Source organism: Pithys albifrons, chromosome 7 (genome assembly GCF_047495875.1).
Source record: "Pithys albifrons albifrons isolate INPA30051 chromosome 7, PitAlb_v1, whole genome shotgun sequence".
In the NCBI taxonomy this organism is placed as follows: Eukaryota; Metazoa; Chordata; class Aves; order Passeriformes; family Thamnophilidae; genus Pithys; species Pithys albifrons.
Window position 1 is genome coordinate 13,294,037 of NC_092464.1, and position 23,048 is coordinate 13,317,084.

The window sequence follows — 23,048 nt, forward strand, 5'->3', positions numbered from 1 at the left end:
TTCAGACCTTGAGAACTGGACTTCTCAGTTCCTTGGTCTGTTTGACACAGCTTATTTACATTGCACAATCTTGACATGGGAAATAAGATTAGTAGAACAAGATTTTTATGTTAAATTTGAGCTGAAACTGTATTGGTTTGTATGTAAAATCTCTAGGAAGAAAATGGAATTCATGATTGCTTAACCACATGCCTTTCTGGCCTTTGGTGCAAGAAGTAGAAGGAATTTTCAAAAAGGCAATTTGGATCACATGTCATTGAGATATGCAAGATAAGCTCTGTCATGAGATTAACCCAGTGTAGATTTGTTCTGCTTTCAAAACAACAGCATTTAAAGCACAATGATTTGCTTTTTAAAAACACATTAATTAATAAAGCAGAATTTATTTTAGCAATGTAATTATAGATATTTAATACAGATACCAATATTCAACGTTGAATATTTTTGCTTACCTCCACACCCCTTCCTAGGTCAAGAAGCTTTTAGTTGTCTTGAGCAAGAATCAAACAAAAACCCCATGATTACATTAATATCCTGTCTTGCAGAAAACTGGCTGCAAGAGGTAGCAGTGAATAGTGAGCCTAAACTATTCAAACTCTTAGCAATAAAAATGAAGAGATATTTGCATAACAATACAATGTTATTACCTAGAATAAATTTGAGATTGGACAGAACCTGTTCAAATTCTAATACATAAAATGTAAGAAATTATTATCAAGGGTTTTTTTTCAGAAATATTTCCATAAAATCACTTTATTTTTCAGAATTTAAGCAGACTTCAAATTTTTAAGAAAGCTAAGGGAAATTTATGGAAATAAATTAATTAAGAAACATATTTTTCTGTAGATGACAATATTAATCTTTGCCGATAGATACAGACACTTGGATTCACACAAACCCTTTTGGTTGTTGATTACACAGCTCTGTATCTGGTGATATAGTCAATACAAGTGCATGTTGCAAATCCAGAGCTTTGTGACCAAGCAATGTTTTTGTCAATAACTTCCATTAAGTGTGTCAATTGGTGTACTGATGTATCATATTAAAAAACAAAAACAAAACAGAACAAACTAACAAAAAAACCCAAAGAAATTCTACTATAGGTTTAATAGAAATCATGTAATTTCTTCCTGAAAAAATACAATCATATACATATATATATATATACACACACACATATAGTATTTGTACAAGAACCATTTTGTTGATTCAGAGTTTTGAAGTAGTAACTCTATGAAGAGGTTTCATGATGGCAATTAAGTTTTATGACTCATTGCAGATACACAATCAATAGGCACAGTATATATTTGATTTTGTAATTTTTTACACATCACTTTGGCTGTAAAAACTGAAGTCAGCTTCATAAAGAAACTATAGCTCTGTAATTGGAACAATCTGTGCAATACAAACAGTGGCAAGAGGAACAAATGTCTTTTGAAGTAAATTGAAGTAACTCAGCTGAGTAAGACATTGTGGGCTGAAAAGCTGTGTGTTAAGGAGTTACATATTCCCTCCCTGTATGGAAGAACTACTTTCCCAAGTTTAGCAATGCACGGCAAAACATAATGATCCATTTCAAGAGAAGATTGAATATAGAAACGGAAAAACCCAAACAAACAACAAAACCCCACCCAAATCCTCCTCCCCCCCCCAAAAAAAAACCCCACCAAAACCAAAAAAAACAACAAACTCCAAAACAATAAACCCTCAAACTCACTCAATTGCTTAACTTTCCTCTATTTTTTTTCCTAAAGAACTGAGATGAGATAATGGCTTATGTGGTTACTAGCACATACATACAGCAAACTAGCTACAACACAGCCTAGAAGGAAGTAAAAGGCAGGAAGTAGCCAGAGCTAATACACGAGGTTAATTTAAGATGAAATATATAGATACACATATATAATTCCCCCACCTCCTTCAACCTACCCCAGAATATTATTGAGGTTTCATTCTTGCTGGCTTTGTAACCTTAACAGGAGTAAGGAGACTTCTTGGAGAACAGTAATGGGACTTTAGTCCCTCTCATTACCAGCTGTTCAGCATTTTAAGTGAAAGAGACGTTCTACTATGCACTCTTCCTTCTTTCTTACCAGAATAGCTGTGCCCTGTATTAAGCCAAGAATGTTTACAGAAAAAGCAGAGTCAAATCCTCTCCCCACAGCTATAGCTCCATAAAACATTTTTCTTTCACTTTCCCTGATGATGTTCCCCAGTTGTCTTCCTTAATCACCCTAGTGTCATTACTATAAGCCACGTCATTCAGAAACTATGACTGATGTGCACAAAAAGATATTGAGAGTGCTGAGGCACTGCAACAGATTACCCAGAGAAGCTGTGGGTGCCCAGTCCCTGGAAGTGTCCAAGGCCAGGTTGGATGAACAACCTAATTTAGTGGAAGGTGCCCATGGCAGGTGGTTGGATTAGACGGTCTTTAAGGTCCTTTCCAATCCAAACCATTCTACAATTCTATGATATGAAACATTTTAGTTTTTGTCATGTTCTGTGTTACTTTATTATTTAGGAAGAGAGAGTTACTTTGAGAAGAGTCAGTTACTTTTACAAAATTTTCATATTTTTCCCCATCTGTTTTCATTTTCTGTCTCTGTCTTTCCAAGATTCTAAGGCTACTGCATGTGAAATATGCATCTTGTTCATTTTAGAAGAATTTATCCAAGAGAAAGAGACATATTATCTCTAACATACTTATTATAAAGCAAATTTCAATTCATGTAGTTCACTTTCAAGCTGTGTGAGCATTGACTATTGATGGCTTAACAACAATTTCATTTATTTCCTGGGGTATCTGACCAAAAAAGTGCTCAATATAATTTCTAACAGTGTGAAATTTAACTACAGTGAAATTTTCTACCCTGTAATTTGCTGGTAATAGAGGAAAACACAGTGTATAACACTGCTGCACTCCAACATTTGCACTTACTGGTGACAGCATTCACTCATAACTTCTAGCTGCCCTCAACAGAATAAGCCTAAGAGTCCTAGTTCAGCAGGTGGGACCAGTTTATCACTGTGTGGGGGTGATCAAAGCTATGTACTCTATCCCCTCTATTCATTTCCCAAGAACAATGCACCATTTGCGGCAGCTGCCCAGGGCACACCTGACCCTTCAGGTTGTGAGCTGGGTGTGAAAGACATCTGTGAGATAAGAGCTGTGATAACTGCCCTCCAGGGAGTCGTTAGCCCCTTCACATCCAGCCTGAGGGGGCGTGTCTCCTAATGGGCCATCTACGATTCCAAAATACCACATTACTCAACAGAGTTAGATCACCCATTGTGTGACTCCCCGCCCTGGGGGAGGGACTGGGTGCTCCACCTGAACCTGAGGCTACATATCTTGGGGTAAGAAGACCTCAGGGAGTCACTTGTCAGATCCAGAGGAGGACCAAAACCTTGACAGGAGGAGACCACCACTTTTAACCAGACTGCAACCACCACTCTTCACCAGACTGCAACTGCCAGCAGCACCAATAGATTTTCCACTTTGGACTTTTACTTTGGACTTGGGGGAACCACATAGGCTTCAGTACAGGGGCTAACAAACCCCTTTGTGCTTGTGCCCCAGGGTTCTCAGTCATACTTCTGGGGGTTTGTGGGTTAAAACCAATTTTCTATTTATGCCATTGCATTTATTATAATATTGTTATTAAATTGTAACTCTGACTTATAATCTCTTTTGTGTGGCGTTCATTTCTCCTGCCAGTTTACCTTTAAACCAGCACACTAAGTTACTTAGTATGACTAGGATGGGAGCTGCTAAGATAAGGCAAGAGCAGTACAAGCGTGTGAAGTTCTATTTGCCTGTGACAGAGCCCAAGGGACTCTGAGCTGCCTGATAGGAATCCATTCTCTGCCAGTCTTCACTATGAAGAGCTAGAGATCCCTGAAGAAATGTTTGTCAATGGTAATTGGAGTGTCACAACTTAGTAGTGTATTATTAATTATATAATTCATTTGATTTAAAATCTCTACAATGGTAGTTTGCACTTGATCTGGTCTTTTTGATGAAACTAAAAAGAAAATAACAGAAAAAACTTACTTTGCATTAGTAATTGTTAAATTACACTAAGGATTACTACTGCAACTGGCAGTAATCAGACTTATTCTGTTACAATTCTAAAAAATATCATAGTTTCAGAAAGATTTTCACTTAGACCTCAGCCTGTTTTGCTAATAGTAACCACTGATTTTTACAAAGAACTTCTCATTGGTTTTACTGGAGAGTTATTTCCAGTCTAACTGCTAAATTTTCTCAGAAAAATGACAAGCATTTAATGGGGGGAAGGAAAATTAATCTAGAAAAAAGAATGAATTTAGTCTGATCCTGATTCTGTTTTGAAAATTTTCCCCATACTTTTTGTGTCCCAGATAGGGGTCAAGGGCAATGACAGCTTCTGTCTCCCATAATATACTCCTGGAAAAGCTGGGAGCCCATGGCCTGGACAAGTGTACCCTCTCCTGGATTAAGAGCTGGCTGGAGGGTCGGGCCCAGAGAGTGCTGGTGAACGGAGCTGCATCCAGCTGGCGGCCAGTCACCAGTGGTGTTCCCCAGGGATCTGTGTTGGATCCAGTCCAGTTTAACATCTTTATTGATGATTTAGATGAGGGGATTGAGTCCATCCTCAGCAAATTTGCTGATGACACCAAGCTGGGAGGGAGTGTCGACCTGCTGGAAGGCAGGAGAGCTCTGCAGAGGGATCTGGATAGACTTGAGAGATGGGCTGATTCCAATGGGATGAAGTTCAATAAGGCCAAGTGCCGGGTCCTGCACTTTGGCCACAACAACCCCCTGCAGCGCTACAGGCTGGGCACAGAGTGGCTGGAGAGCAGTCAGGCAGAAAGGGACCTTGGAGTACTAATTGACAGGAAGCTCAACATGAGCCAACAGTGTGCCCAGGTGGCCAAGAAGGCCAATGGGATCCTGTCCTGTATCAAAAATAGCGTGGCCAGCAGGACCAGGGAAGTGATCCTTCCCCTGTACTCCGTGTTGGTGAGGCCACACCTTGAGTACTGTGTTCAGTTCTGGGCCCCTCAGTTCAGAAAGGATATTGAGGTGCTGGAGTGAGTCCAGAGAAGAGCAACAAGGCTGGTGAAGGGACTGGAGCACAAGCCCTCTGGGGAGAGACTGAGGGAGCTGGGGTTGTTTAGCTTGGAGAAGAGAAGGCTCAGAGGTGACCTCATCACTGTCTATAACTACCTGAAGGGAAGTTCTAGCCAGGTGGGGGCTGGTCTCTTCTCCCAGGCACTCAGCAATAGGACAAGGGGGCACTGGCTTAAGCTCTGCCAGGGGAAATTTAAGTTGGATATCAGAAAAAATTCCTTCCAGAGAGAGTAATCAGGCATTGGAATGGGCTGCCCAGAGAGGTGGTGGATTCACCATCCCTGGAGATTTTTAAACGCAGATTGGTCGTGGCACTGAGTGCCATGATCTAGTAAATGGACTAGAGTTGGACCAAGGGTTGGACTCGATGATCTTGGAGGTCTTTTCCAACCCAATTGATTCTATGATTCTATGATTCTATGCTCAATAAGCATTTGGACAACACTCCCAGGCACATGGTGTGAGTTTTCGTGTGTCCTTCATGGGGCCAAGAGTTGGACTCTATGATCTTGATGGGTTCCTTCCAACTCAGCAGATTCTATGGTTCTGTGATATCCACTGCATTTCAGTGCAATTCACCAGCTAATAAAATGTTCTGAGTGAGGTCCTGCCTGTGATGAATCTCAAGTTCCTCATGTAGCAAAATGAGTTTGAGGTCAGATTTTAGCTGCCATGTTATCAGGACAATGATGTCTTTAAAGCCTGAAGGTCTAATTGAAGAGTCATGAATGTCGGCATTTGATAACACCCTTTAAACATGTCTCTGATCTCTGCCCCGATGTTCAATTACAGCACAGTTCAAGGACCCAGGAATGTTTCCAGCATGGACAAAGTATGCTCAGCTACAGAATCACTTCTAGCTCATTTCTATGCATGGACACAAACATAGACTTGAAAACTGTGCTGTGGATCCTACAAGACTAGGACCCCATTTCGTTGCCACAATTATTTCTTCAGCAGGCAACATTCAGGTTTAGGGGTGTGGAGGAAGGGGCAGGAAGGAAGAAAACTCTTTCTATGAAAGCAAGAGGCATTTAGTACTGCTTTAGTAGAATGGTCCTCTAGTGCCAGGATGTTTAACACAGGTACTGGCTCGGCCCTTTCGCATGGTTTGGGGCAGCAGACAACCAACAGTAGGGGCCATTCTGACCATATGGTTATGCAGATGATTGTGTTGTTGAGATGCTGGTCCCATGCAGTTTACTAATTTAGATATATCCTTTAAAAACTTGGCTTCTGTTCACATAAGTATATAATGGGAGCCAAGCCATGAGTGGAAGTCAATTACTACCAATAATGTTGTAGTTATGAAATTGTATTTGAGACCATCCCTGTGCACTGAAATGTTTAGTGAAGCACTCTGCCTTGAGGAAATGGAATGTCTTTTAGTGGTCACAAGCTAATTGCATATTCATTTAAAATATTTATTAGCAGTAATATGTTAGAGATATAATGGTCAAAAAAAGAAAGACTAATATGTCTCACACACATCAGTAAATGCAATCAACTTTCTTAGCATTTCACCCCAAGATTGTATTTTGAAGCCTATACAAGGAAAGATAAATAAATCAGGAAGAAGTGATTGTCTATGAGAGTACTGTTTGTCTCACGGGGTGACTGATCTTAATAAAGCTAACACTTCAAGAAAACACCCTAAAATGTTCTCTCTGTGTTTGCAATCTGTCAGCCTCCATTCATTTGGCCAGGCCAAATACAAAGAAGAAAATCAGTGTTGCTGTTGAATTCCATTTCATGCCTTATGTTAGAGATTTGTAAAACTGTCCCTTGCTGACATGGAGATAAGTGGAATAGCGATGAATTCAGCTTCAGGCAAGCTGCTTTTCAAGCAGACCTGTCAGGAGACAGAAAGGCATTTCAGAGTAATTCATTCTTGTACTGTGTCTCAAGTGACTAGTGAAGGTACAGGGCAGATCTGAAACACAAACAACTTTAAGATACTGTAAAAAAAAAAAACAAAAAAGAAACCAAAACCAAACCACCTACTAAACCCACCAAACCCCCAAACTCAGAGCATGCACCACATCTTTCATTTGTAGAGGAGTAAAAACTTTGGGGTACACATAGGAACCAGAATTCAGGAATTAACTCACAGGAAAAAAAAGAGTACATACCTATAAATGCTTTTATGAGACTACAATCCAGAGTACGGTAGAGTACTGGGTTTTCTTTTTCTGTATTTTTAAAAATGCCTGTTCAAGAAAGCAACCTCTAGAGCAACAAGTGCAAATGAACTGTGAACATAAAGAACATCTGGTGGAAAATAATGTCAATAGGAACAAGTAGAAATATGCAGAATCAACTAGCAGCAGTGTACTACAATTAACAATTCAGCCACCAAATAATTTCCCCCCTGAGAGCATAATGTCCTTAATCAGTATCCCAATTGAATTTAGAGTTTCCAATTGAGCAAGGACTTTCACCTGTAGGACAAATACAATAGACGAAATCACACAGTTATAGCACCACAGTCTATTTCTGCCTCAGAGAAATGTAATGGGGTATTCTTTCTATTTTTGGAAGAAATCTTAAAGATATATGGCAGCAAAGTGCATAACAAGAAAAGAGGGTACCTTTAACTTTTCTCTTTTAGATTTATGAGAGTATTATGGATTTTGAGTTATTATTATGAGTGTCTTTGAAATGCTAATAAATAACAATATGGGAAAAACACCAAATGGCCTCAATGAGTGCAGTCCACTTCATAAAGAAAGACACTTTTTCTCTCTAAAAATTCCTCTGAGATGAATCACTCATGATGTTACAGTACTTGGATCCATTTTCAATGCGGGTCTTATTTAACAGTAGGAAAAAAAATAATCCAAAGAGTTTTAAGGCACAGTTTTCTATCTCTGCTTCCTCTTAGTAGAAGAGCAAACAATAAGGTAGGAAAAAATTTGCCCTTCTGTCTGATGAATCATCATCTCTCCTTGCCATAGTTTAGGAATTGCAGCTTACTTCTTTAAACTGAACTGATATTTAAAGCTTTCTTTGTTAGCAGCATATTGAGAATCCTCTGTTTGCAATTACATGCTGGCTACAGCTGAATGACTTGAGCATATGCAGGAGCAAGGTGCTGCTGGCCAGAGAAGAAGCCCTTTGGTAAAATATTAATGATATACCATGGAGCATCCTGGCTGAATCTCAAAGTGATTATGCTCCTAGCTACTTTTATTCCTTTTCACCTAGAATGTAGAGAGTGAGTGACATGAAGGGGCAAACCCCTGACAAACAAATACAAAAAAGTAAAGATACAAATTATAGTCAAGAGAAGTTGAAGCAAATAGAAGGATATGTGATACACATAGAACTGGCTACTAACAGAGGTAAGATATTGCTGTGTCTGATATGGAGGTAGAATTGATGGGGAACTGAGACAGGTGACAGTGTGGGACTGGCCAGGGAGTCAGTGTTTCCAGGAAAGCAACATGGATCTGGTTTTGATCTGGCCTGTTTTCCTCAACTTTAATACTGCACTGTAGTAGATACAAGAAACTGATTTCTCTATGCTTCACAGAACTCATCTCCTCATTTCAGTGTCTGCCCAGCTGCCAACCGTGGGAAGAGAACGTCCATGGAATATGCCTGAGAGTCTTAGCCTTCTCCCACACATACACACAAAAAAAAAAAAATATTTTCTCCACTATTTGAGCCCAATGTCCCAAACTCAGCAAATAGGTGCAATTAGATGAATAAGATGGAGCTCAAAGGTTCTAGAAATTGTTCTACTTGGTAGATGTGCTTGAAAGCACAAAGAAAGAGCAATGCTTAGAATATGAAAAGTTGAGAAGAAAATGGAATTGCGGAGTCTCACCACCCAACAAAGAAAATAAATGTAACCAGCTGATTAGAACAATTATAAGATCTCAGACTTCCGTCACCTGTATTTTTGTCATCAGATTTCTTCTTTTGGTGGTATGCATGGCTGCATTCTAAATAAGGAAGATGCTCTCAAATTTCATTGAATTTTGGCATTTATAAAACATAAAATTAAGGATAGCAAAGAGATAGTAAAGGGGAAGAAATAATATTTTCACAAGGATGAAAATTACATGAAATAATTTACTTCCATTTCATGTTAATTTCTTTTCTAATACACAAAAGCAACAGCAGACTCAAAATTTTGCTGGAAAAGTACTTTTGTTCCCAGTATTAAAGTACAACTAAAGGTATATGGAGTCCTGTTTCAACAATTTTTCTCATTTATGTAAAAGAATTAAAACAAGTAAAGGAAAAACAACAAACACCACAACAGCAACAGCAATCAAGCAATGTGGGGCTGCCCTTTACTGCAGATTTCAGTAAGGCACAGATGTTGGCTGACCAATCTATAGGAGAGGAGCAAGAAGGGATCTGGGATCTACAGTGTTTTCATGAGAAAAACCTTGTTATTTAAACAAAAAGTGTCTTGTGCAGTTAAATAATACCCTGTTCTGAACTTCAACATTTCAATAGCAGAAAGAGGAAACTTCACGAACTGTATCACAATAACCTGCACATGATCCTTCCTGTAGAAAAATCTTCTGATAATGAGAGCAAGTGTACTGAAGACCGTAGTAATTTTACAAGAATTAAATACCTACAGATTTTTGTTCTACAGAAATCAGATATATTTGGGGAAGATGTGTTTTCTAATATGCTTTTTTGAGATATTTGTTAGAATTCTTTGTCAGGATATGAAATGACACATATTTCCCTGAAGGGTCATAATGTTAGATAAATTTAAGAATATCAAGACCTAATTAAACTTTCAAAGATAAATTTCTAAGAAAGAGTTTGTCTTAGATTGTTTTTAAAGCTTGAAGTGATATTTCATGTTGTTATTAATTGATTTATACTGGATTTTTTCAGTCTCCCTGAGTAACATGTTCCTGATTCTTATGATACCTAGTATTTACTTACCTGTTCTTTCAGGCAGTGGCAACAAAAAAACACTCAAAAAATTTGTTGCTTGCTACTGGAAGCTGTGATAACTTAATATAGTAGTTGTTTTTTGTACTGCATACATGCTTTCTTTTTTTTTATAATTGCTCTTAAAAGAATTTAAGGAAATGCAAGATAGGAAAAATGTCAAATTAATGAGCGGACAAATGAGATTAATTTGACAGACACTTTATCAAAGTGAATGAAGGAATAGAAAATTAAAATTAGGTATTCACTTACATATTTTTCCTGAGTCTGGAACAAAGGAGAGACAGACATCCTGAAAATCTCCTAGCAATGGTAAAAGAAGGAGGAAAAAAAGTTAGCATTGATTTTTAAAAATCTCCAAATTTTGAGGATTAGTTTTTTTTGAATGCTACTCAAAGCATAGTGGAGTATGGAACTATGATTATTTAGAAATTTGGAGAAAGAAGAAAATTGACTAAGCAGCAAGGTCTAGAGTTCTTCAGTGACTTTCCCCCCTGTTGTTGTAATTCAGAACATAAGGGAAGACTACAGGGAGAGAAGTTTCCTGTTCTTACTCAGGAAATCACAACATCACAAAGTCATTGGGGTGACAGGGACTCCAGGAGGTGCTCAAAACTGGGTCAGTGAGAATTCATATAAGGTTGCTTAGCAATCGATATGGATGAGTCTTGAAAATCTCCACAGATGTAGTTCACCAAACCCAAAGATTATTATATACAAGTATAACACAGAGTGAATATCACACTCTACTTTCTGACAGGAAGCAGAGCTAGATGGGTATTTTGGATAGATCATGGTGGCACACTTAAATCCTTCTAAATTTGATTAAAAAAGTAATTGAGTACTTGGTGAAAATGCTACAGCAAAATGCAACAGCAATCTTACTGGTAACTCATCAAAAACATTATAAAAACATACACAGAGGAGAGTAGGAGAAAAAACAGTCAACTCTTGAACTTTCAATTTACTTCAAATACCCAAAAGAATCCTAACATAGGTGAAACACAGGACAGTTTACTAAGGAAAGATAAAAGTGAAAAAGAACAAAATACTAATTAAGACAATTAAGAACAGTTATTATCTGTGAGAGGAAGAGTTTTCTCAAGGAAGTAAAGGTACCCAGAGCTGATATTAGCAGGTTTGAAAGGTTTGTGCCTTTTAGTATTCACAGAAAGACAACACATCTACATTTCTTACACATCCTAGAAAGGGTGATAGAAAGTGTTTGTGTCATTTCTCCTGGTTTTTGTAGTAATTAAACACATTCACTCAGCTAAAGTTTCATTTTTACAGCAGTTGTTATGTCAGGAGGAAGAAGAAAACAGGTTAGAGAGTTTTTTCTTCCTATTCCTAAAAATAATGAAATTGAAAGTTTTTCCAATAATTTTATTGGAAATCCAGAGATTTTATGAAATAGCTGTTTTTTTTCTCACCCTACTAACCTAATTTGCTTTCTAATGTTCTCCAGGGCAGCAAGAACACTGTCTATACCCAGAGGTCTTTCTGAGAGTAAGTTACATCAAGTTTATGAATTCCACAGCACTTAATGTCACTCTTCAGCACTGCTGTTAAAGGACCAATGTAAGGTGCAGAAGAGATCAGGGACTATCTTCTTCCCAGAACTGTAAATGGAAGGAAAAAGTGTCTTTTCTGAAGACATTAGTAGGTGTGATGTATTTGCTGTGATCTGATTTTCAGCAGCTGTAACTGTTGACTTCTTTCCATTATGTGTTACCTATAAAAAAGAAGAAAGATTTTTTTTAGTAGCAATCACTTTTGTAAAGCTGACTCACAGAAATACTGCAGTCAGTCTACGTGTTGGGTTATTTTCCGCTCACATACCTGAGCAAATAACTTCCTTGTCTCATAGGGTCTAATGTTATAGTCTGTAGTCTTTCTCATATAGTTAAAAGTATTGCTAACACAAAACTAGATTGGAGTTTTGTTAAAAAGCGTAACTCTGGAATAAATGCAATTCAATCCATTATTACATTTGTGGAAGCCTGCATTAATGAACTAAAACTTCAAGTGTGGTATTTCTAATTGTAATTAATGTTACTTTTCTGAATAATTGATTTTGCTAGTAATAAAAAGCAGAGAAGAAAAGTTATTCTCTGATGTACAGATCATTATAGTAAAGGGCATATTTTAATTATTGTCTAAAATAAATGTTTACATGCGCTAAATCATTGTCTTATTTGATTTTTCCTTTAAAAGGCAAACCATTGTAAAACAAACCCAAAAGCCAACAGCTTAATTTAAAGCATAATAACATTACTCTCCTCTGCAAGGGAAAGACAGCAGCAGCTAAATTTAATTCTGATGTATCCAGTACTTACCCTTTTGACCTTTAGTTCTAAATCCATTTCTTTGTATGAATTAAGAGGGAAAGGGGTAGGGAGAAGAGGATGGCAGAGGGAGATGAATGAAAAAGTGAAAATGATGTTCTGTGTTTCACTTAAAAGAAATTCAGACTGAAAAATGGGAATAATTCCAAAATTATCTGATGGATGGAATTAAATCCTCGAAAAAGAAAAAAAAATGTTTTTGTTAATGCCACCAGACACAACCCTGCTGCTCTTTTAGTGGTTTTGGTTATAGGAGAAGATTCTCTGTCATGAGACTACAATGAAGAAAGTTTGTGCCAGAGTTAGCTGGTCAGGCAAAACTGCAACTTGAGGCATCTCGGTAAGACACGCAGATGGTATCTGTGACTCTGTGTGACCATCCTTGTGAAACACTGTGCTGGGGAAGAGAAAGGGAAGGAGTGGCTGGGACAAGGCGTGCCTTGCCCAACCCGGCTATGTGGAATGTTGGAGCCAAATAAAAGTCTTTTAGGAGGAGCTCTGGTTCTTTCCATAAAAATGATAGACAGCATACTCTGATCCAAAAACCTGATTTCCTTTTAGTTTAAAAAAACTCAACCAAACCCCACACAGCTGATTTTCCTAGTGGATGTGGTTCACATGCCAATGTCTATGTCCAATTGTAAATGTAAAAGGATTACACCTTTTAAAATGGAAAATAAATAAGTTAAAAAAAAAGAAAAAATAATAAAAAAATTTCTTAGGTCTCTTCATTGTCTTTTGTATATATGGTGGGTATCAAATAAATTGAAAACCACCAAAGTTTATATCTAAAAGGAAGCATACATGTAAAGCTGTACTAAAAAGGACAGTAATTCCTTTCCTGGCCTTTATGTACTTTGCCTTCCACCTCTTGATTTTGTGCTCACACTGGTTTTGTTTTTACTTTCTTTGCATTTAATTTTCTTGATGCTTTTAAGCGAGTTGGAGGCATGAAAGGTGAAGTAGCTGCAACAGTTTATTATGGAAGAAACATATCAGTATTTTTTGTGAATGAAATTTATCCATTATATATTACAGAAGAAGATGATTTACAGTCCTGTACGGTGGATATCTAAGGATAAATCCAGAGTATAACCAAAAGAATAATAGAACTAAGCCTTGGAGATTATTTTTACATTAAAATCAAAATGTACTACATAAAAATAAAATAAGCACCCTTCATTTTCATTTCTTAACAAAAGTATACTAGAGATTTTATTAAGCAAGTTCTTTGTTTCTTTAAATCTCTGTAAGTTTCTTCTCTAAGAAAAACATATGTTCTTTGCAGAGATTTACAGACCAAAATAAAAGTGCAGTACTTAAATTTATAGTTTTAGGTAAGTCCAAACATTTCATCACTGAAGTTTAAACCCACTATAAATATCTTAGAAGGTTTTAAGAAAATGAAATAATATCATATAGACACTATACTTGTAAATTTTAATCAAAACTGTTTCATGAACCCATAACACTTATGAAAAGGTGAGACTGAGGAGAAAAATGGAGATTAAAACATAACAATAGCCACTAGAGCTGTGTGAATCTCCCAAATTTCAAGATAAATGACAAAAAAGAGAGGAAGTAGTAAATTTTTAATATTTTTTGTGAACTTCCAGTCAGTAATTTCATGCATTTTTTGAAATTCCAAATAGTGATAATGAGTCTTGAATTATATATTTTTATTACCATAAATTTTGCACAGTCATATTGTTGGCAAGTGATAAAGTCAATAAAAGCTATGTTCAGGTTTTTCAACATATGTTTCACTAGCATTTTTATGAAGTTATTTTAGGAATTTACTGAATTTAAATAATGGCAACTGTGCTACTTACCCTGCTGTCTTAATGCATTACAAACACGCTAAACATACTGTGTGCAGATAGTGAGTTCATGAAAGTAGAGTTAATCAGAGTGAAGAAATTTGATAAAGAAAATGTTTTTTGTGAACTGAGTAATTATTAAGTACTCAAAACATTACTTGAAATGTATAGAACGTCATACTTCACTTTTCCTAATGCTAATATACTTTCCGTTTGTTTGACTGCAAAACTTTGTTGAATTAATATATAGTTTAGATTTTTAAAAGCCATAACAGGTGTAATACATTCACTCTAATATCTAAAAGATGCACATTTCTCCCATGAAATTTTCATGTTCAGCATCTTATTAACTGTCAGAATAACCTGTGATAACATAAGAATTTTAATTTCTCTGAATCATATAAAGTGGTAATGAGTTCCATATTAAGCCACATTGCTCAAGATTATGCATGAATTTGTTTGAGAAGATCTTATTCCTTGTGGTCTAAAGAGATGTGCTGAAATCACCAGAATTTGATGTGACACAGGTGAAAAGCTGAATACAAGACTTCTCTTGTCACCTGAGTTTTTATAATAAGAATCCCTGTTGTTTTCTTAATGGATCAGCCAAAGCTGTAAGAAATATTGTGATACATGAATATTCATGAACAAATAAATCAGTGTCATTGTCAGACCGTTGTTAATGAGCTGCTCAAAGAGCTGCGCATGGTGGTACAGTTTATTCAGAGTCTTTAAAAAATCTTATTATTTTATTATGTCTTTTTAATTGTAGCATACTATGATATACATAAACTAATATGAAAGTCTAGAAGAATTTGCAAATTCTTTGACATTTAGCAATCTAAATGTAGGTTCAACCTCCGAAAATGTGAAAAAAACCCCTCACCCTAAAATCAAAAATCAAAATCAGACCATGCACAATCACCAATACATTCTTCCTAAATCTGTTTCCTAGGAAACTACTAGATCACAAGAGAACCAACTTACAATGTAGAAGCCAGTAACAACCTGCAGCATCTCCATGTTAAAATTTGTAGCGCAGATTTCTGCACCAAGGGTAGTGCATTGCAAGAACAGATACTTAAAAATTACCGTCTTAAGCCTTAACATCTATTTTTGTTAGCTTTATTTATTTTTGTTTAGATTATTTCTTCTCTGAAATACTTTTTTCTAATTGTTACACAGTGTGAAAAACACATATGGAAGTTGTGTCCTATTACACTAAATACCACAATAGTTTAGGGACTGTGCCTTACTTTTTTGTAGAAATAACAGACACACAATAGAAAGAAAAAGTGGAGAAAGTTTTTGGGTTTTGAGTCATCATGGGATTCAACTCATCTATCTCTGACCATATAAAATTAATGTGTTTGGGAATTACTTTCTCATGAGCTTTAAAATAAACAAACAAACAAATAAATGGAAATTGAGGTAACCTCCATAAGGTGCTCTTCCATAGAGGACTGAAAACCAGAAAACCAGAACTGTGTGCATACACTTAGGTACTACCATGGAAGAAAAGAAACCCAGGTATCGCAGTCTTTAAAGAGTATCCATATTGTAAACCAAAACATAAATTCATTACCATTCACTACTGAAAAACAAATTTTTGGAAAGCTGAAACATAGTTAATTCTCACAGGGTACCTGACACCTCCGTGCCTAAATGCCTCATCTTTAAATTCAGGGCTTTTACTTCTGTGAATCATCTGAAATTTATTAAAAAAAAATTAAAAACAAAAAGCCAAAAACCACCCACAAGCAAACCCCTCCAACCAATCCTTTCCTGCAGAGGTTGTTCATTTCAGTAATATGAAGTGAAACCTATTTTGTTGCTGGTCAATAATTTTCTGATTGCAGAACAAGGAAATAGGGCCAACTGACTGTGTAACATAAATGATAGGTAAATGTGGTTCAATCTGAGATTTAGGCAATTTGGAGCAATTCTACCTTCAGTTGTTTGGGTTCAACTTCTACAGATTCCTTTAGAAATGGCACCTTGAACTGTGATGAAGTGAGTAGCTGCTATCAGAAATGCATGAATATAAAAAAGCAGCAGGAAAAAGTATTATTTGTTCTTCTGAGGATTTGGCAGTAATAGTTTTATCAAGATTTAGTTCTGATAGTCCATCCTGAAACATGCTGAGCACACAGACTATGAACTAGATCACTTAATAGATTTTTAAAGTGTTGAACAAAAAATGAAAGCTGAATACAGGTGATCAGCTGAAATGCTCAGCACTCACAAGTTGGCCTAACTATACTTGTCAAAGCAGGGACAGATGGACACATTGCAGGAAGGACAAGTAGTAAGAAATAGCTAAGATGCGATCCCAGTGAGAAAGATTTTGGCTTTGTTTTTAAAACTCATGCAGTCAAAATAGTAGTGTCTGCTTTCTAGCTTTTGCTAGGGGAAATGGAGAAAACCATGGCATTTGTGCCATTGGATGACATCTTTGCTCCCAAGGGTATGATTTCAGCTTTTACAGAGTTATGATACGATGAAAGCTGTGTGATAATATTTGCATTCAGAGCAAAGCTGCCACATTTGTTGGCTTTCCTCCAGTTCCACTTGGGCACAAACAATTCTGACATGTTGTCAGGCATATTTTTGTTTTCATTCTCAGTCACTGAAAGCAGTTCTTGTAACCTCTGTTTTTCTTAAGGTCTTTTGTCCTATAAAAGGTGACTGCCATGAGTTTGGGTGAAATCATACCATTCACAAACATTTCAGAAACAAAATGAAGATGCGAATGGGGCCTCCATGGTTTGTGAGTGGTTGCTGTGCTTGCAGGTTTTTCAACTTTTCTACTTGAATTGATGCTTTAACAAAAATCAAAGGGTTGTTTTTCTGTGTTTTATTTTGTAGTACTTGGCAGCATTACAATATTTACCAATTTACTTGCTTTGGATAACCTACCCCAAAAGGCCTGCCCAAAACTGCAGAGGAAGAGATGTCTTTGATTGAAGCAAGTGAGCCTGTAGCTCATTCCATGGAGTCAGCTCTTCACTCATGTACATGAGTCCTGTAGTTTCTTCCAGCCATAGTGACAAAACTTCATTCTGTCTATTCCTGTGCATAAATAAGGTGGGGAGAAGGTAGAAAGAAGCAGTCTTGTCCTGATTTACCATGTAGTGACCACTGGGTAACTGACTTCAGTAAGAAGTACTTCCAGCAGTAGGAAGATGGGTTCATCTTTTCACTGTCCTCTGACAAAAACCGCTTTTGAGATCTGTTTTCAGGATACCTGGACACCTACTCTAGTTACAGTCAAATACAGTGTCTGTCTGTTTTCCTCTTTAGTTTTGATCAATTGAGTGCCTCCTAGGTTCTCAGTAGGTGTAAAAGGTGTTGGTCACTGCCTAAAAGTTTACACTTCACTTCAGGTGCAAGTGACACAACACAATATCCCTGAGCTTAAAATATCTGATGGGGAGAGCAGTGAAGAGCTTAATAGGCTGATTTTCTTAAGCACACTGTTACAAATTTGTAAGGACTTTCTATCTGCATTTTCAAGAAGATTATAATGAGTAGACATTGCCTGAATAATTAAATACAATCTATTTCCACAAAATTATGTCTGTCATATAATAGACCTAGTAATTAAATAATTGGAGTTGGAAATCTAGATACTTAAGGCACATAAAAAAAAGCAGCATTCAGTAATAAAAGGGAAGTGAATTTCAAGAACTGTCATTCAGACTTAAAACATTAACTTAAGAAAATGAGATGATTACGTAAAAATGTAATTCTGGACTGCTAAGATTTCTTCCACACTTGTCTCCTCTTTGACATGTGTTGCCACTCACAATGTTCTCTGGCAGGTGCCACTGTCAGTGTTTTCACTATTATTAAAATGGCCAAAAGATCCACTTATTCTTTTCTTTTTTATTTCAGCCAATAGATGGAGGTGCATGTAACAATCATTTATACATTTTTAAAACTTTAGGTGAGAAAGGAATTATTTAGGGTGGCTCTAAAACAGTTAACAAGGAAATATGTAACGGGCTTATGAAAGAAGCTGTGAGCTGAAGATCAGATCAACAACTTAATGACAAAATCTTATGAAATCCTTCACCTTGTCTTGCACTGACAAAAGTGGAAGGATTATGTGTGGACACTAAAAGTTGTACTTGTTGTAGAATAAGACATAGGTGGACTAGCATTAATGCCTTCCCATTGAGGAGCTTTAAATTACTGTTTATTAATATTTAAATGGGACATTATAGTTTCCCTTCATTGTATGGCTTTTTTTTCTTTTTAATCCAAGATATACAAAATAGTAGAAATAGTTCTATTTTTAAAGTATGTTAGTATGTTAACAGAGTAGTTAATTCTAATACTTTTTTATCTCTAACTTTTTTTCTATGATCCATGTATACCACAGAACAAATACCATTTTATGAAAATACTTATGTATAGAAAAACAAAATATTAAAAAGAACACAGACTTTGAGCTTGAAAGGATAGCCCTTTACTCATATTTTCTACATTTATGATTTAATTGTCTTGACCTCACCAAAGACTTCAAGAATGTTTTTCCTGATATGGAACAGTAAGAACCCCACTATTGTGAAATAATGAAATGATGATATCAGCTTTGGGATATTGATGGAAAATTGAAATTTTGAAAATAAATTTGCACTAAATTTTTAATTTAAAATGTTTGTATTTGTTGAACTTGTCTAAATATATTATTTACAAAATTTAACCTCTAATTCAATTCCAAACTTCTGTCCCTTTTGGAGCAGAACTAGACTTTCTGCAGATTGATAAAATAGTCATGGAGTTTCCACAACTTGAAGTTGTTCTAAGAGCAGCATTTCTGGTCAATATGAGTCAGAAATGTGCTTATACGATTTCGCATTTTACAAGTATTTTCTATTTTTTTTTCTGTAACATTAGTGCATTCCAGCAGTAAACGTAATTGATTAATAATATTATTTTCTGATTACAAAGTCAAAAATGTACCCTTAAGAATTTTGCAATTATTTCATACTTTCCTTCCCCTCAGTCAGGTGCAGTGAACTGCATGCTTTGCAAGAAAAGAAAAAAAAAAGGGGTCAGTTTTCCTCTCATTAATTTTGAAATAGTTTTCATCATATGTATTGGGAAGATAGAAAAAATGTGCTATATATCAAATTAGTCTGTAGATGCCAAGTGATGCCCCCCTTGCCCTCAGCCCATATGCTTGCTTGCTGCGCAGATTGTGATTAAAGAACAGAGTCCCATTGTAAATAGGCAAAGCAGAGAGTTTAGTTTTGTTGAATCATCACATCTTTTCATACATACCTTCTCCCTTCCTCTCTATTAAATGATGAATCTCTGAAAGGCAAACGTTAGTATTTGCACTGGCCTGTTGCAATAGCAGAAGTTTGAGGGAAGGGAGACTCCTTTTTCCCCATTCACAGCTATGTATTGAAATTTGTCAGGGAATTAGCCAATTATTTCACATTTTCTCACTTTCCTCTTCTTTTGAACACTTTCTTGATACCAAGTTTAAGAGTTCTGTCCTTAGCTGATGTGCATGCAGTGCACATTTTGAGTTCAGGTATTAAAATTTTAAGAGCTCATTAGAGACTTTTGCTTAACACAGTAAATTTATATCTTGCCATTCACATATGTGAAGCACATGTGGCCACTGATGATCCTGTGGTAGAATAATTATCATTCATTTAACAACTTACATAACCTTGCATTCACCAATTCAAGGTAAGGTTATTTTTATACAAATTACTATTTTGCTAGAGGTTATTCTAGTTAAAACAGCAATAGAATACAACAGACCATATAAAACATACTGGAGAGGAAAAAAATTGTTAGATTGGATCAATGAAATGGTCTATCACTCTTACATTCTATTACTACAGGTATTCAGAGCCAGTCTTAGAAAAGCTGAAAAGAAACCTGACCTTCTTTTCGTTCCCCAAGAAAGTTTAGTTGTTAGCTTGAGTAATTCATTAATATTATTTTCTGTTGGCATATCATATAAGTAATTTTTAAGCACCAAAACTGGTAGAAATTTCTCCTTGCAAACTGACAACGTGATCTGATTCAATTACTTGATTAAATTACAGAGTTATTCTAGAGATTTTAGCAGACCTTCTACTCAACTGTATTGACAAGATGTCCAGAACATGTTGAAATAATTGCACTTAAAATTGAAAAAAAAAAAAAAAGAAAAAGAAAAAATAAGAAAAAACAAAGTTTAATAATAACCCTACCTAATATGTTTGAAAGAACATTTCAAGATCTGACCATGCAAGACATGATTGATAACTGCCTGAAGAAAATCATTCGTTCATAAGACAGAAAAAAAAACTTCATTAGCATGAAAAACCTTTTGCTATGTTTGTAAAGAAGCAAGGACAGGACTGTGGATCATCAGTGTCCTTTGCAATTCCCCACACAGAATGTCTCATGCACACTCTTTTATTCTGCCCATTCCAAATGGTGCATTTTCAAGGACTAAACTCATCTCTCAATTCACTTTATTATCTGATAGCAAAACCCAAGAGAGAAGCTTAGCTTTTCCTATGAGGATGTGATCTCAGAATATTCTCTGAATTTACCATACATGTTCATCCTCAGTTGTTCTGCCATAGATGACAAATATATATTTACAAAGAAAATTTCTTAAAGCAACAACTTTAAAGAAGGAATAAGGCTTGATAAATGCATAAAAGGGTTTGAAGAAGAGACAAAAATAGCAGCTTGGAACTTCAGAGAAGGACAGTAAATAAAATGGCAGCATAAAAATATTTAAATTAACAGAAAGCTTCAATGTTGGTCTCCAGTACACCCATCACAAGGAAACATTCCTTGCAAGCTCATTCTTGTGAAATACAGAATGAGGTTTTAAACAGCTTGTCAGTATCAGAAGACCTGCAAAAAGCTAAAAAATAGCATCAAAAAGCACATTACTTCCCCACAGGTGCTTTTAGGGTTTTCTGTGTCCCCAGTGTCTGCAACTACCACATGTATCTGCAGAGAACAGAACCTGCAGACAGCTGGACAGCACCCTCCCGTGCCCAGCTCCAAGGCCTTCGGTACAAATTCCTCACACCACCTCCCCTTGCACCAAGTACCTTTTCTAGCATGGCTGACACTTCCAATGGTTTTCTCCTCTTTGTTTTAGTCACTTGAGTTGATTGCACAACTCAAGATGATTTTGGTCTAGTACATGCTCTGGAATCAGGAACAAAATTTCTGTTCTGCTTCAGATCAGTCCCATGAGGAGGCAGACTACAGTGATATAAATGTGATGGTGAATTTGTTACATAATGAAAGTCCTGAAAGCCCCCTCCCTCTATGTCAAATATGAATCTCTTTGAAATCAATCTTCAAAAAGGAAAAATAAAAAGGAGGAAGAATATGGAATTTGAATAACATAGCAATAGTTTCAAGAATTTTACAAAGGTTACTGGGCCATTTTAAAAGTATTTAATATCTAAGTTCCCTTTCACCTTCATCTATTGCAATGTTTACTAATAGGCCAAACAAGCACAGTTCTGGTCTAATCTAAAAGGGAAGTCATCTGTACGTCAGTCCCTGCTGTCTCTAAAATTGGGAAGCGACACAGAACACATGAGAATTCAGGCTCTATTCACATGAATATTAAAGTCCATTTACTGATGAAGCTGAAAGAAACTATTGACTGCAGGTATTCTTTCCTTTACACTCACGAGTGACCAAATTAAATTGTAATGATTTATTCCTTCAAGATATTGTCATACACAATAAATGTCTATCTAAAGTAACTGCAATAAGAAAAACTCTTTAACTGCTGTTCTCCATGGCTGCAAATCCACAGAATATGAAAGTGAATAGCTTTTATTAGAGTTTCAACTTCGAAAGTCCAGTGATGCCATGAACTTTGTGACATAAATTAAGACAGTGAATAAATAAAACATAAAGTCAGTGAAGTTGAAAAGTCAATTGTTCATCTCGCACAGAGCAGCAGAGCTCCACAAAAATTTATCCAGGCTCTGTCAAATTACACCATTTACACAGCAAGGTAACTCAGTAGAACTGTGTGGGGCTTCATTTTTCCCAGTCTACTTCCAATTCATATTTTAATCTAAAGATGTGTGAATGTCTATACGCTGAATTTCTTGTGAACTCAGTTTATTGATGTTTCCACTTAAACATGAAATTAAGTGGTTTAGATCTTTCCTTGCTAATATTGTTTTAAAATTGCCAGAAATCCTGATTGTGCCTTATAATTTCCTTGTTCCTTGTTGGTAAGGGGTAACTGAAAGAGGAATTGTTTATATATCCTGGCTTTTGAGGAAATCAGTTAATTTTTGGATGCAGGCATCCTGAGAGGCCACATGTCCTGACGGGTATCTTTGGGCCTCAGTTCCCACATTGGCAAATCACAATTCTACCCAGATGTGTGAGCTTGCTACACTCAAAATGCTGATCCATTCAGATTTTCCACTGATGAAAGGCACATATATTTTTGTATTTTCCAATCCATGATTTCCATTCTTTAAAGAATGCTGTAATTTTATTTTTATTTCTATTACTGATGTAGAAAGTAATCTCACTGGTCTGAGTGTATCTACTAATGCAATCTATCAAGCTGTAGAGATTACACTGCAGGGCCTGTTTTCAGAATTGCACCGGATCAATAACACAAGATTGTATAAGCACGCTTGCCTTTTTCCCACCTGAAGCAAATGGTTTGATTATCTCTTCACAGAGATTATGACACAAGGTGCTGACTATGGTTTTAATTTTATTTGATTGATGGATTTAGATTCCAGTTGCACACTGTCTAACTATGCTTATCCACCACAGTTCAGTTGCCACAAAGATATGGCTTTT